Consider the following 15,472-nt stretch of genomic DNA (forward strand, 5'->3'; position numbering starts at 1 on the left):
CCCCACTCAATTTCGGATACTACAGCACACAGCTGGAGGGAGCTGGGGGACTCTCCTTTAACTGAGATGCTAAAATTAACACATACTTGTACGTCTTCTGAAGCAGAGATTTTTGAAGTATGAATGACATCAGGACTGGTGATAAAACTGCAGGAGTTAGCAACGCTGTAGATCACATAAACAATTATTTTTAGCTACCTTTAGAAACTTTGCACATTAAACAAGAAATTTAGCAGGAATAGATTTTTTTTTTCTGAAATGTCACTTTTTTGCACAAGTGACATGGTATAAAATGTGGAGTACATATGGGCAGGAAATTATTTTCCTGAGTATTGTCAAATCAGTCTTACATTGTTTGAAATTAGCGTCACCACCTACTTACAGTCTTTTCATTTCTTACATCAAGATGGCAAAACTTTGATGAGGAAGCCACTGCATCTTTATATGCTAGCAGATAATTGTATGTCTGCTGGTATTTTCTTTCTTACAAATGTAAGTCATAAATCTATTTTGCTAGCCAAGTACGTGTGAATATTACCAGAAAAAAAACAACAGCATATAAGAAGTTTGGGTTTATGAAGGTACTGTTTTAATTTAAAGAGCAGAAAAAAGGCCACATTATCTTTGGTGGAACTTGAAAATAAAACCCATTCTGCTGTGGTCTCTGTTAGTAATAGTTTGCTATATGGCAAGTAAGAATCTGACTTCTCAAAAAGCAATTGACAGAATGAAGGTCACAATCAATCTATGCTCTGATCATGTTGTATTTGAACAGTGACTTCATTTTATTTGCCGTAACATAGCGGGATGCGATAATAAATATCTTTGTACTACATTGTAATTTTAATTTTAAGTAATTGCATCCAGCAGATGACATGATGCACAAAAAGTATCATGTAATCCATGTAATTATCATTTCTATCTATTCATTTATTAGCGACGTTTACAAGCAAGAAAGAGATTTGTATTTTTTCACAATATATGCTTAGTACGTACTAAATCTAAGACTTATAAAAACATCATCAATATATTCTAATTAATATTTGCTTTTTCCTTAAGCTATTATAAGGATACTTAATGCACAAGCTAAAATTAGAGTTGACAATTGCAAATACAATCCAACCAACATAGTAATAAAATCAATACTTACATTTCCCTTGAGGCCACTATTTACTGTTTGCTGTGCCATTTCCTTAATGGAATGGCAGTTATGTTTGCAGAAACCTTGTAACTACAATTTTTGTGTTTTAACTAAAAGCAGCTTTCCTAAAGTAGTATGATTAAAAAGGAATCTGGAGTTCCTTTCAGAAAACTGCTGTAAACATTTTGTAGCCAGTGTTAACAAAGACTACAAAGAATCATAGAATCACAGTAAATATCACTGAATTCTATGAGGAATTATTTGTAACATCTAAACTCTTTTCAGTTGCACTACAATAGACATTCGCCTTAATTTTGGCATACTCCCCTGATTTGTTTTTAGTTTCAATTAGTTGGTTTAAATTATTCCTAATCACTGAAAGCTCATTTCTGTGTGGAGGTCTGCAATGTTCTCAAAGTGTACGAGGGAGTTTGGCAGTTTATTTGACTTAGCAAATTAAAATAATGGAGGAAAGTATGATCTTCGGTTTGAGTCATCGCAGCTGTTGCACAGATCTAATCCTAGTCCTTTGACTCGGTGCTTCTCTGACTGAAGTTTGTCATTATCTTCAGCACGCACAAAAGCAAGCTTTTCTATGCTTGAAAATATAACGGAGCAGAATGCCCTGCATAGTACAGAAAGTTTGCATGATATAGCGGTTTTTAGTGAGTATGTCATATGTACTGGCATGTTCAGTACAATATTTATCTAGGAATACCTCAGACAAGAAGTAGGCTTGTGAAAGAATATCAATGAGTTATCTTGGTATAAAAATTCTCCTTACTACAGTCTGATGACCATGCAGTATACTCTTTGCATGGATCAGGTTTGGGGTAACAGATTCTGTCATACATAACTTTGTTTCAAATGTCAAGGCCTGTTTATTAACTCTGTCACTTTGGATCAGATATCTTTTTGATCAGATAACTTAATATTTCACTATCACGCCATTCTGTAATGACTGTGGTGATTACCATTCACATAAGAATTCACTTCTAGTCTGCATCACTATCTCTTTTAAAGAATAAGGACATTACATGTTAGGAACACTTTAATATCAGTTGCATATAAATATTGACAAAACTTCCATTTATTGTAAAATGTATGGCATATATGTAACAAATCTCTAGATACATGAGATGATATAAACCAAAGTACACTGAACTGAACTGAAGAAAAAAAAAAGAATAAAATGATTCCTGTTGCAACTTCAAAGGAGTCAAAGTTTATCAAGGTGGCACTACAATCTGGTCACTTGAAAATCAGTCTGAACTGGCTAAATATAAGTCTCTACCACTGTATTTCAGGTGCCTATTAAGCTTGTATAGAAAGTTGTATCTGTCTGGGTATGGTCCAGACTCACAGGTCTCCCATTAAATCTGCTCTCTAGCAGTTTTGCAGTAAGTACTGGAATTTAAAACTTTTGTCCTCTGAATTGTGTTGTTGCTGGCATATTCAATACTTCATGACTTTTAACACAGAAGAAAGAGTTCATTTTTTGTGGTTGACAGATAAAATGGCCTGGACTTTACTAATAGGATATCTTCAAGGATTCTGCATTTCATGGCAAACTTACATTATTGTCCAGACCAGGTTACTTAGATTGATCTGACTTTTGCGCATACCGGAGACAAACTTTGTATGGAGCTGTTGGAATCTGGATTAATACAATCACCAGAACCATCCTCCCTCCCCAGGAAAGAACTCAAACAGCAACGGCAAAAAAACAACTCACATACATTAAAGTTTGGCCAACATGATTTAATTCCCTGAGCCTTAGTATCTGTTTTATGCAAATCCACAGTACTTCCTTGCATCAGCAAACTTTGTTTTCATTAATGTTTGGCCAAAGTAATTGTGTGAACAGAATTCTAGACCCGTTCAAGGAAACATATTTTGAAACAGGATATTGAAAATGAAGTCCATAGGACAACAAAAGTCAGTTTACATGCTGATGTCAGCATTTGTGTACTGAGATAAAGGCAGGCTCTTTCCATGATAAAGATAAATTCATATCCAAATCTTTAATAATAAACAAAACTGATGATAGCTTTTCACATTGACGTCCGAAGCGTCTTTGTAACTCTTCCCAGAGACTTGATTGTTACGAACAAAAGTTATGTCCTGTTAAGAAAAAAAATTCATCACTCAAGTTATTACATAGGGTGTACTCTGTATTCCAGACTTGAGCTTTATAGTGAAACCTTTGAAGAGTCTGCCCATACCTACCAAATGTTGTAATTGATACAGAAACACTGCTATACAACAGCTGCAATAACAAGGTGCTGCTGCCTTTACTTTAATCTACCTCTCTTTCTGCCAGTTTATTATGTTTTGAATTTATTCTTTTGTAGATCTGTGAGCTATCTTTCTTATGGAAATTAATCTTTTTAAAGGATTTGTACTCTCATTTTCAAACACTAATACATTCATTCAAGTATCCCATTATTCAGAACCAGCTGGCTTTTTATCTAGTGATATTTACTTCAAAAAGCCAAGTTAAATGGTATCATAGATTAATTCTCAGGGCACAGGAAAGCTTTTTTAGAGAAGAAGAGATTTGGTAATGACTTAGAATATCGCTATAAAATCATAGAACATGTCAAAAATGTGTTATGTAATCTGTCATAATATGAAACTTCACAAAAAAGTTAATTCACTGAATTGAGCGTAGCATGTGACATCAGTATATGGTTTTTAAGGGGAAGATTATGTAATGATAAAACTTTGCTGTGATTTATAATAAACTGTGTCATGATTTTTAGTTATGTGTTGTTTCTTTGCAGAAAGCACCGAAACTTCAAAAAGAGCATTATCCACTGAAATTTCTTACATAAATCAAACTGGAAATAAGACACATTTTACAATTCAATTTAAGATCCCACAGAGACAATAATGTTGCAAGCTGTGCATTTTACAAAGTAATATAGTAATGTCTAGTTTGCATTTTTGAAAAACCAAATTAATCACACTTTATTGAATATGTTGAAGCAAACCTAAAATTCATCTATTATTAAAAAACTTGTGCAACAAACACAAACTATATTTTATACATAAAGGACAAACTCATTTATTCATTAGGTTAAAACACTTGGAGTTTGCATTTTGTAGCTATGAAAGAAATGACATTTTGCTATCTGTTCTCCTTTCTAAATTTTTCAAAGCATTATGTTCAGAGTAATCTGCCTGAAAAATTGTACTAATACTTTAACACAGTATCAGTCCTGAAGGCTGCACAGAAATCCATGTGGAATCAAAGGGGAGTCCTGATTTTTAAACTTTCTTTGTTTGTGAATCACTTTAAAGGACAAATAGTCTGTTATTGTATATCTCATATAAATAACATATTTTAGCCCTTCATAGATTAACCACAAGATAATAAACTTTATAGCCAATTTTTAGCATGTGTACATCTCTTGAGCTAACATGCCTCTACACTAGTTTGAAGTAGTGTCTTTGAACTCAGCCATGCTCAGACTGCAACATCAAGGAAGTTGGAATGAAATTCGGGCCTTATTCAAATCTCACTGACTTGAATTGAATTGGGTCTTCAGTCTTTTAAAGGGAAAGATATTTAAAAATGATGTGTACATCTTTTCCTGCTACAGAATATGGTTATGAAATTACATACCCTACATCTGGCAGAGCATGTTAAGCTCTATGCCCAGTTTGTAAGCCGGGTACACACTGTCTACTACCTTTTATTCCATTTCTAGGAATATTACTTCAAGTTATTCTAATGTCTTTTAGACATTTTTTTTTCCCTAGGATTCATTTTCTAGGAGGGTTTTTGCCTATTAATGACTTGCTAGTTTTGGTGATTTTAAAGTGAGAAGTACAGCTTTCATTGGAAACCAGCATTCATTATGTTGATTTTTCTCAGGAACTCAAGTTATTGGGAAAACTGGTCGAATTGATTTTAAAAATTCAATAATCCTCAGCAACAACAACAACAACAACAATAATAATATAGTTACTTAAAAATAATTTAGAAACACAGACACAATTTTTGCAAATTTTTTGAGTATCAAGGAACCCTCTGGCTCTTGTCTAATGTTTAACTTCAGGGTCTGTGCCTAACATAATTATAATCTAAAATTAACATTGCTGTTTTTCTTTACTTAAACAGCATGCATTACAAAGTGTCACTTCACTTGTATTTTCTTACAAGAATAATAACAAATTTGACAACACGTTATGCATGATTTTTCCTCTTTGGACATGCATATGTGGACTACATCTCACAAAAGAAAGATCTCTTTTCCAGCAGCGCGTAGGAGATATTTTTGAGTCTGATTTCTTTGATGCTTTTAGCAAGGTGCAGACCTGGAAACCTGTTCTTAATACTTTTACAAGAAACTGAACTCACTTCCTTTTGAAGAGAGAGCATCATGGTTCCTTGCATAATACTGTGAAAATGGTCATAGTAAAAGTTAATGTGTTTGGTTTTTTTTGTTTATTTCACAACAAGCATTGTGCATTGAAAAGACTGCACAAAGATTTACATACAGATCCATCTTATCTGACATGAGGTAGCTAAAAATTAGCAGTACAGACTTCTGTGTAGTCAATAATGATCCATAATGAATGCTCGTGTGCAGTAAAACACACTGGCAGCTTCGGTGCGGTAGAACAACCACAAGCAACTTTCAGCCACCTGTTCACAACAGTGGAATCCACTGTATTTTCGGAGCTTTTTTATATATGGTTTTGAGAAACTTAGCATGGAAGGTGATCCACTACTATCTTACATTGAGCTTGACAATGTAAAATGCTGGGCAGAAACTCTGGGAGAAACATTTTTGTTCATCTGGTATACAGATGACTGAACACATGCCAGTGAGAAGGCATCTAATGATGGTGTTTAAAGGCCAGTGTTCACCTCATTATTGTGCGATAGCCACCAGTTATACATTTGTCCAGAAAGCAAAAGGCTTGGGAGCACAGGTTATCTATGCCAATATTGTACCCACAATATTGTACCTGAAGAACATTATAACTAATCCAGCTAAGGCAGGATAAGGAATAAGTACTTTTTATATGTGTCCTACATATACTGATTTTCCCTCCATACTCTGTCTAGTGTTATGTACCTTTTCTCACCTCTTGATCAGCTGAACTATGGTAATGAAGAGGGATTGATGGAACTAGGAAAAGGAAGCAGGGAGGTGCTTACGTCTTTTTCTTAAGCACTGAAAAAGCCTACCATCTTCATTTGCAATAGATGTAATGGCTGTAAGTGTAAATCTATGTCAAACACTGGCTTGGCTCTTTTGTCTCTTCCACAGTAGGCAACAATTTTTTATCATTAAGATCACTATTGGTAACAGTGATCCAGATACCTCCTGGAATGAAGTAAATAATTGGTTCTTAATAGCTTAAACTTCTTTAAAATAGCTTATTTTCATTTAAAAAGTGAAATAAAAATAGAAAAAAATAATTATAGAATAGTTACAAAAAGGTAGTGAACTTCCAATAGAACTTTTAAGAAATGTACTAATATATGTCATTTTCATATTCCCTTCTAAATCTAATTTCATAGTTTAGCTCCTTTGCATTAAGATTTGGCTTTGATCATAGTTGTAAGGCTCCATCAAGAAACACAGTAGCAATATTGAATGAGGTAGGCTACCAATTTATCACAAAGTAGGAAAATACTGGTAAACTAAATTTCAAAGAGAAAATGATCATTTTTACATAAGCTGCATAAATTGTGAGAGGTAATTACAATGGATCGTTGTCTGTGTATACCCATGATTTGTTGTATTATCTTCCCACTGTAAGCCTTCTAGGGCTAGGACTGTGCATCTGGTCAAAGTATCATATATTATCACTAGTACTATTGCTACTACTAGTCATATGAGTCATATCAGTCACTTCTGTCATCATTGTCCTGAGAAAACAATACATTGGGTACAGGAAGCTTTTTGGAAATCCAGGAGAGTCAGGATCCATGAATTCTTGAGTAGTGATTTCCTTCTTTAAGTAGCAGAACATAATGGTAATCTGTTCTGGGACATGGAAGTGAAGGAAATTAAAGAAAAAGGCTGAAGTGCACTGTGAACTTACTGTAGGATAGTGAGATACTGAATGACAACTGTAATAATGACATGCTTTGTGGCAAACGCTGCATAGTATGTGTTAAACAGCAATGGACTCGACTGATACGTGGTCAGGTTTTATTTGCTAGACTGAGTATACTGCTTGGAATGCATACTCTTTATGCAAATGAAAGGAGGATATTTATTAGTGAATTTCATGCTGACAGTTTGTTGCATCCTTTATGTATTTACATGTGTGGTTTGTGCCTGTGTGTGCATACACATAGTGGTAGGCAGATGTACACACAGCACACAGATATGTGCATATCTGTATGCCTTTAAATAATACTGAAGCTGTGAAATTCAGTATCTAGAAGTTATATAAAGGGCATTTTTCTTTTTCTGTTTTTGTTTTTAATTCTCATTGGATTCCTTTGAGGTGTGAGAGATTCCATGTTGTAAACTTACAGAAGATGCTTTATATGAACTAAAAAATGAAGATTGTCCCATAATGGGTAGGCTAAAGCAGCACAACCAACTTAAAAGAAAGACAATTCTCAAACTTTTGAGTTAGCTCCTCCTTACCAAAGGAGGAGGAGGCAGTTTCTTTGTGAGCCTCAGAGCTTGTGCAAGCTTCTGGCATCCCTGTGGTAGTTGTGTGGTGTGAAAGAGGCACGGCATGGATCGAGAACTCCCTGTTCCTGAAGTAGGCTATGGGCAGCCTCGCACATCACTAGGGCAAAGGCAAATTCTTCTGGAAGGGAAACGCTGCTATGTGCTCCAGAGAGTATCTGAAACGTGTTGCAGCTGGTGGCTTTTCATGCAGCCCAGTTTTGGTTATTTTCACAGGAAGCAAAATAATTTAATTGCTGTGAGACTTCACTGTTATATTTGCTGGAGACTGGAGAAGATATTAATCTGTGTATGAGTAAGGACTGACTGTGGATCATTTAACTTTGCTTTCTAGGAAAATGACTGAAAAATCGATGAGTGAAAGTCTGCATAACAATGTTTAAGAAAGTGCTCTGTGCACCAATCTTACAGAGACAATGTAGTATGAAGTTCATGCAGCATTTGTGTGGAAAATTGAAATATTCCCGTTTAGTTCAGCACATTTTCTTTTTAAATCACCAGGAAATGTGACTGTCTGAAATATGTCAGCTTCTCTGACCTTGTATTTTCATTTCTAAGTGCACAAACACCAGCCTTAGAGAGGCTTGCAAGAGGCCTGTTCAGTCCTTCAAGCCCAGTGCATCTTCTGTCTCTCTCTTCTTTCCCCTGTGTTGTAACACTACAGAATGAGGTGAGGCAAAGTCTTCTCAAACTGATTGCACATATCTTTCTGTTTACAGAAGACATTAGAAAACTTGTGTTTCTTAAATCATGGACTTTATCTACATATATACATTTTGTGCTCATGTATATTTACTAGGGAATTTCTAACCTAAATGGATTTTTATTAGTAGATTAAATTACAGGACCACCAGCTGTGCTTAGGTTTCCTGAAAATCTGCAGGATTTTTCCCTCTCAGTTAAACCTTTTGGGTCATTTGAAATAATTCTTTATTAAAATAAAGAAAAGAGGGAATACAAATTACCAAATGAATATGTGATATATTGCATTCCCTTGCTTTTCTTTTCTTCTGTTATGTTTGTTTGCTTGTTGAAAACAATTGTTGGATTAACTAATGAGTGGGAAAAAAAATCTACAAATAAGTACATACAACTGTAATCAAGATGTTCACTAGATTTTTTTTATCATGTTGAATAAGATAAACAATTTCTTTTCAATTTTGTTTATCTGCTTATTTTGGTTGACTTCTTATAGCATATTAATAGTTATGTCATAAAAATTACATCAAGGAGATACCTGCATTCTTATCATACAACATCATACAACCATCCTAACAAATTGTATATCATCTATGAAACGAAATAAGTTAGGTATTTGTGGAAGGATACAAATGGAAAATCTATTTCTAGGTAAATGTCACACAGTCTATGACTGAGCTGCTGAGCTTTCACTTGCATTGGATAGTTTCATTATTAATTACACTGAATTTTAAAAAAGCTTTTCTTGTGTTAATCTCTTTGGTGAAATAATGAAGGATTAGTATAAAGTATGAAATATACATTCCATGGGATTCACTGCCACTGTAAAAATTATTTCAATTACTGCTATATATAAATTCAGTTTTTTGTGATTCATGATTAAGTGTATGTACTCTGATATTCAGCTTGTAGAATTCTACCTTATTTCCCAGAATTTTTTGTTTGTACTGCAATTTTTATTTATCAGAAGATTAATATGATAAGTGGAGTAAAGTGGGAACAAGTCTGGCTTGCAGTGCAAACTGTGGTTATCATTTCTCTCTCATGGCCAAGAAAAACCTGTGTAATAAAATTAAGACAGTAAATGAAGCAGTCAACATGTTGGTGGCCAAAAACCCCTTTTTCTTTTGAGTTTGAATCTGTTGTCTGCAAGGAAGAAACTGTATGTGTTTTCAAAGGTTCTAATAGCTTCTCCTTTTTATGTTTCTGTGTGGGAAAATGTGTATCAAAGTAGTCTTTTTTTTTTTTTCTTCCCTGAAGAATTTGTTTCTATACCTACTTGTTCGCTGTAGTTGCAATAGCAGAACTGCAAGTACCAGAACCATAAACCCACTATGTTAGATAAAATTAGAAAAACTTTCAATTATCAGGCTGTTTAATTATCATTATCATGGTCTGTTTAAGAGCATAAGAATGATTATCTAACCATAAAACAACAAAGCAAAGCTTTGTGAGGAGAAAAAAAAAAAAAAAAAAAAAAAAGAATGCTTATCTAGAGTAGAACATAAAGTGTTCCAGAGAATTCTTGGGAAACTTATAATTTCCCTATGTGATAGCAGTTGTTCTCCCATACATTCTGTGATCTCAGAAGAGGTAATAATGCTATTTTAAAAATATCAGCAGTATGAGACAGACAGTATTTACATAATGCAAAGTTTTATTTGCTTTTAATGATAAAGCAGTAACACAGAGGCCTTATAAAAGTATTCTTATCTATAGATGTCTGTCCTTTATATATCTCACAATACTGGTTTGGTAGGTAAGGAGGCAAGGACTATAGTTGATTTCAGGAGACCAAATTGAATTAAACAACAATGAAATCACAAATTTATAGCAATCAAGTCTAAAGAAGAAGGATTTGATTTGAAGAGTAGTATGAGAGCTTCTGCAACATCACATGCTAAGATTACTGACTTATAATATGCCATTATGCATATTTTCCAGTGGACATAAATAGCACAGATAGTGAAGAATAGTCCACTTCAGAAAAATGAGCCAACACAGCTGATACTGATGCTTTGTTTGGTAATTGTTGCTGAGATACAATTTGTTTCAGCAAACACAGAAGATAACAGAAGGCTTGTTTGAAAGATTAAGGGGACTGAAAGAAGATCAGTAATACCAAAAATAAATGAACAAACAGATAAATAGGTTTGAGTTGGTAGTAGAAATTCGGACTCCTTTGTCTTTTTGCCCCATGATACTGCCTGTGTATGTAATAATATTACCTGAAACAGTTCCTGAGCCAAAGCCAGAATTCAGTTGCCTAAAGATGAGCACAGAGTCCTCTCCAAGGTGCCATAAAATAAGCAAGTTTTCTAATGAAAGAAGGAGAAGACTCGAGGGCCTGGAAGATAACCTAGTTTTAACTTTGAAATTCATCTGTCATCAAGACGAGTTTGACTCAGTTGCTTAGACATAGGTATGTTTCTACTATCGTAGATATCCAGGAGTATGCTGCCTTACTTCCATCTCCAGATGACTTGCAGGCACTGCGTTGTACTCACCAACCCTGTGAGAATGTCTAAAATCATTTTAGCTGTCTCACGTGGTGTGTGTTTGGGGAATTGAGTTGAGTCTGAGAGGAGGGTCACTGCAGTCACTAGAGCCACAAAATTCAGATTCAGATTCAGCTGACCAAAGGTACCTACCTCTGATGAAGTGAGCTCAACAGTTCTCTAAAGCCTGTTCTAGTACCCCTGTTTGCTATAAAGGGAACTAAAATACTTAGCTTACTTTGTGGGAACATGAGTTTAGACAAATTGAATGCTAAATGAAACAGAATGAGAAAGGAAAAGGAATAAAGAAATATGATATGAGTTTCTAAAAATGAATCTAGTGTGCTTAAATCAGAGTTTGTTTGCAAGGCTGATAGTGTACAGCCTAGTTTTCTGCTTCATTTTCTTTTACTTGGCTGCATTACTTTCCAGTTCAGAATTATTTTTGTTTATTATTACCATCCTTAGCTACCTAATTGTGCTACTAATGAATACAAATAATCCAGGCATCAGGCTCTTACAGACCCAGTTTAGTGTACAAATAATGGTTTGTTGCATAACTGCTGATTATGGGAGAAAGTAGTTGACATTATGGAAAATACGTGCTGAAATATTAGTTACTGGGAAAAACACTGAATTCTGTAGTCTTTTAAATTATGAAAATGTATTGTCGTTTTTGTTCCATCAGACTGTTCATTATGAGACATTTTGAGCTCAGTTTTTAAATGTGTACTAACATTTGGAACTTTAATTTCAAATTTTTGAGTGCACTTTAGCATGTGAAACACTTAACATTAAGCATCTACATTTCCAAATTGAGTCCCTTGTGCCGGAAAGACTTGAAAATGCTACTCTGGTCAGCCTTGTGCAGCATCAATTGAAATGCAATGTAAGTTTGAATGCAATGTAGAGCTTCCAATTGCTGCTTCAAAAAGTGTTGTGCTGAATCTGGAACATTTTGCATAATTTAATTAATTATGCCACTAAAAAATGATTTTCTCTCAATTTAAAGCAAACAGCTTTTATGAGGGTGAACTGCAGCACCCAGGGACATCAGGTGCCCAGACTTTTAATCCTATTACAAAGACTTGACAACTACTGATGAAAACTGGAAAAACATATGCCTCCAGCAGGGCAACAAGTGAAGAGGAAGAAGGAAACAGATTTTTGATACTCTTTGTTACCACTGTATGCATTAAGACTAAATAAAACATAAAAAGTGACAGAAAGTGTAGCTAGCACTTAGCACTTAGTTGTGCAGACAGTGAGTAGTGTCCATGGAATTAAACTTATTTCGTTTTGACATTAATGAAAATTACTGTTTCCTCTGGGAGGAAAATTGTTATGATTAACTAATGTAAGAAAAACACAGCAAATGACCAGGACTACTTTTTTTTCTGTCTGTCCACTTAAAAGTGTTCAGGAGTGCAACAGCATGCAGTTTGAAAGTGGTTCCGAATATTATGGTCTGGATTTTGTCTATGACTCACTGTAAACAAATCTTGACAGACAACACCAAACTACAAGTATTAAGCAATCTGTCATTGACTAGACACTAGACTCGATGCTTTGCTATCTTAAGCTTGTATTCTCTATCCCAGTTTATTATTGGCTTTGATATCATTCTGAAACAACAGACAGTTTAGTTTGGACGCAGAAAGGAGTACTTATTTTAAAAAGCTCTGATTTCTGAGCCACATAATCAGTGCATAACTGGCAACCTTTGACTAGCCATGCAACATTCAGTGACCACATTAGGAAAGTGTACAGTGGAATTGACACCATCTCCATACTGAACATCAGTGTATAATATGAAATTAATTGTACTGCAGATAATCTTGATATCACTGGGAATTCACCAGCTCTATGACATTGAAATGCAGAAGTCTTCTGTGCCTATCATATTAACAAATATTCATATGTTCACTAATGTGTTGTATATATATATAATATATACAAGTAACGTATTCTATATATATAACATATACATATAATGTATTCTATATATATATTCTATATATATATATGGCAAATATGTATGTCAGCATCTTTAGATGGGAGAGATAAGAGGAAAAATGTTTGAAGGATTTGTAAAATGTTGTTCTGGTTAAGAATGCAAAAACTTTAAGTGTAAATTCATGAATTTTGCCCCAGGTGTGAAACATATTTTACCAACTGCGCATACTTTTCCATTTATTTTTAAGAACAGAAATAAATGTCCAAAGAAGGGTTTTCAGAGGATGATGATTGGAGAGTTTGTAGCTACAAAAGCAAAACATTTTGGCCTAGATTCATCTTACTTAAGCTATATAAGTCTAATCCATCTGTAAAAGCTTTCTCTGCGTTTACTGCAGAGATGTAGGCAAGCCCACGGGGCATTCATTCCATTTGTCTCCTGTGGTCTTTCCCTCTCCATTTCATGTGCATGTAGGCATTACCTGATCACCAGGCAGTACTGATTACATCTGAATCACATGGTAGTCCCACTTGCGTTAAACTAACCAACCAACACACAGGTCTTACGCTGGCTTGTTGCTGGCAAGACAGCAATGAACCTGAATGGAGTGGCATGGACAAGCAGAATGTACTCTGATGCAACATCTATTAGAAAGAAAGTTCCTGAACTTTTTCTTAACGGGTGCAGAAATTTAGAATGGACTTCTTTGTGCCCAATATTTGACATTATTTAGCCAGATTTTTGGTGATTGTTTTGTAATGAAGCCCTAAGCATCATAAAAACACTTTATCAAATGGCCCTCTGGAGGTATCTGTCTTCTTCTGTTAAATACATACTGGTATCAACACCTACGTTTAGTCTTAAATTAATTGAGATGAACTCACTTTTTATGTTTAACTCTTATTTCTATGGTCTGACTTTTTACTGATGTATGTATTTGATGGTTCTCAGAATATGAGAAAATATGTTCACTTATCAAAGGTGATGAGATTCCAGTCAGATTAACCACAGTATCTACGTAGACTGCATAAAGGTGGTGACAATTTTTTGTAAAATAATAAAAATATCTAATATAATTGATTCTTTTCATTGTTTCATGAAATTGCTTTGTTTGATTTTAGGAGAGTTTGGACTGAATTTTCATTACCTACTTCTGAACAATTTACACTGGGATCGAGACAGTATTGAGCTAATGAGTTAGGATTTATATTGAGCCTTAACTATCTTCATGAAGTAACAAGGGAAAGAAAATCACAGCAATAATGGAGTGTTTTTTCATTATAAACTGTGTTGTACAGCTTTTACAATCAGGTTTTTAATAGATGTAGAGAAATTAAATTGGAATTCTACCAACTTCTGTGCTTTTGTCATCCCATAAAAATGATGTAAAAAAAAATGTCAAGACTAATGTGCTAATCCCTTTTCTACCAAAGTGAGGAGGAGGTGGTATTAGTTGTGTTCTTTCTCAGGCCCTGTTTATTGGGTAGTAAGATGTATACAGAAAAACATTCAGAAATACGCACTTCACTGTAAACCCTAATGCTAAATTTAGACTAAATTGGTTTTCACTTATCAAGACTTATCAGTTCTCATGAAAGTAGTAGCAAGTTTCCGTAAGGAAAATGACACTGCAGGCCATAGGAAAAGGGGATAGATCATATATTCTTGATGTGTATTAATGCTGCTGAGAATGCATGCAAGTAGGGATATTAATATATTCAAACATTGCTTATTGATTGTATATGATAAACCTACAAACTCATATAATGAATATATGGATTACTTTGGATGTGTAGACATGCTCAATTTCTACATTACACCTTTGTACGCACAACTAATGTTTTCAGAGCAAATCTAAAAACTAATATTTTAAAGTGAATTTTTATTGTCCTTTAATTGTATTCTTCCATTTAATCCTGTGGGTATTTTTTATCAGGGAATCTGCAATAATGAAAAAGAATATTTCACAAATACATGAACTCATCTCAACGCTGTTTTTTCCACATTCCGTTCCTCTAGCAAAAGACTTCAGGAATTGTTAAATAATTTCATATATTTTAATTAATCATATGAAACAAAAATTGAATACTCAACACAAAAAATGTACACCAGGCATATTCAGTAAATGAATTTTTTAGTTAACTTCTACAGTGTTTGTTCATTCATGAATACAAGAAGAAATATTAATGTAGTTTGAAATTGTATTGACATAATAGGCAAAATTCTTTATTTTAGACATAATGAACACAAAACACAAATTCCACAAATAGTTTTTTTTTTCATTTGCTATCAATGGCAAAAGTATATGTAAAAATACAACAAACACAAACTTAATATGAAGGAGCACAACTCTAATCCATTTAGGTTTGTGCTCTGGATGGAAATTTATCCTTACATCTTCTTTAGTATGTGGAAAAACAAACTAACAACAAAACCTCAAAAAAGTCCTTCCCCATCCCACATATTCAAAAAATAAAATAAAAATTATTCCTTGCAAGAAAAG

General features: G+C 34.2%; 1 protein-coding gene across 7 annotated transcripts in view; it reads left to right on the plus strand.

Annotated features, from left to right (window-relative positions):
* Positions 1-15,472, plus strand: part of DACH1 (dachshund family transcription factor 1) — a 369,319-nt gene that overhangs the window by 228,428 nt on the left and 125,419 nt on the right. The gene's annotated exons all lie outside the window — the stretch shown is intronic.

The sequence above is a fragment of the Gallus gallus genome, chromosome 1 (genome assembly GCF_016699485.2).
Source record: "Gallus gallus isolate bGalGal1 chromosome 1, bGalGal1.mat.broiler.GRCg7b, whole genome shotgun sequence".
Lineage (NCBI taxonomy): Eukaryota > Metazoa > Chordata > Aves > Galliformes > Phasianidae > Gallus > Gallus gallus.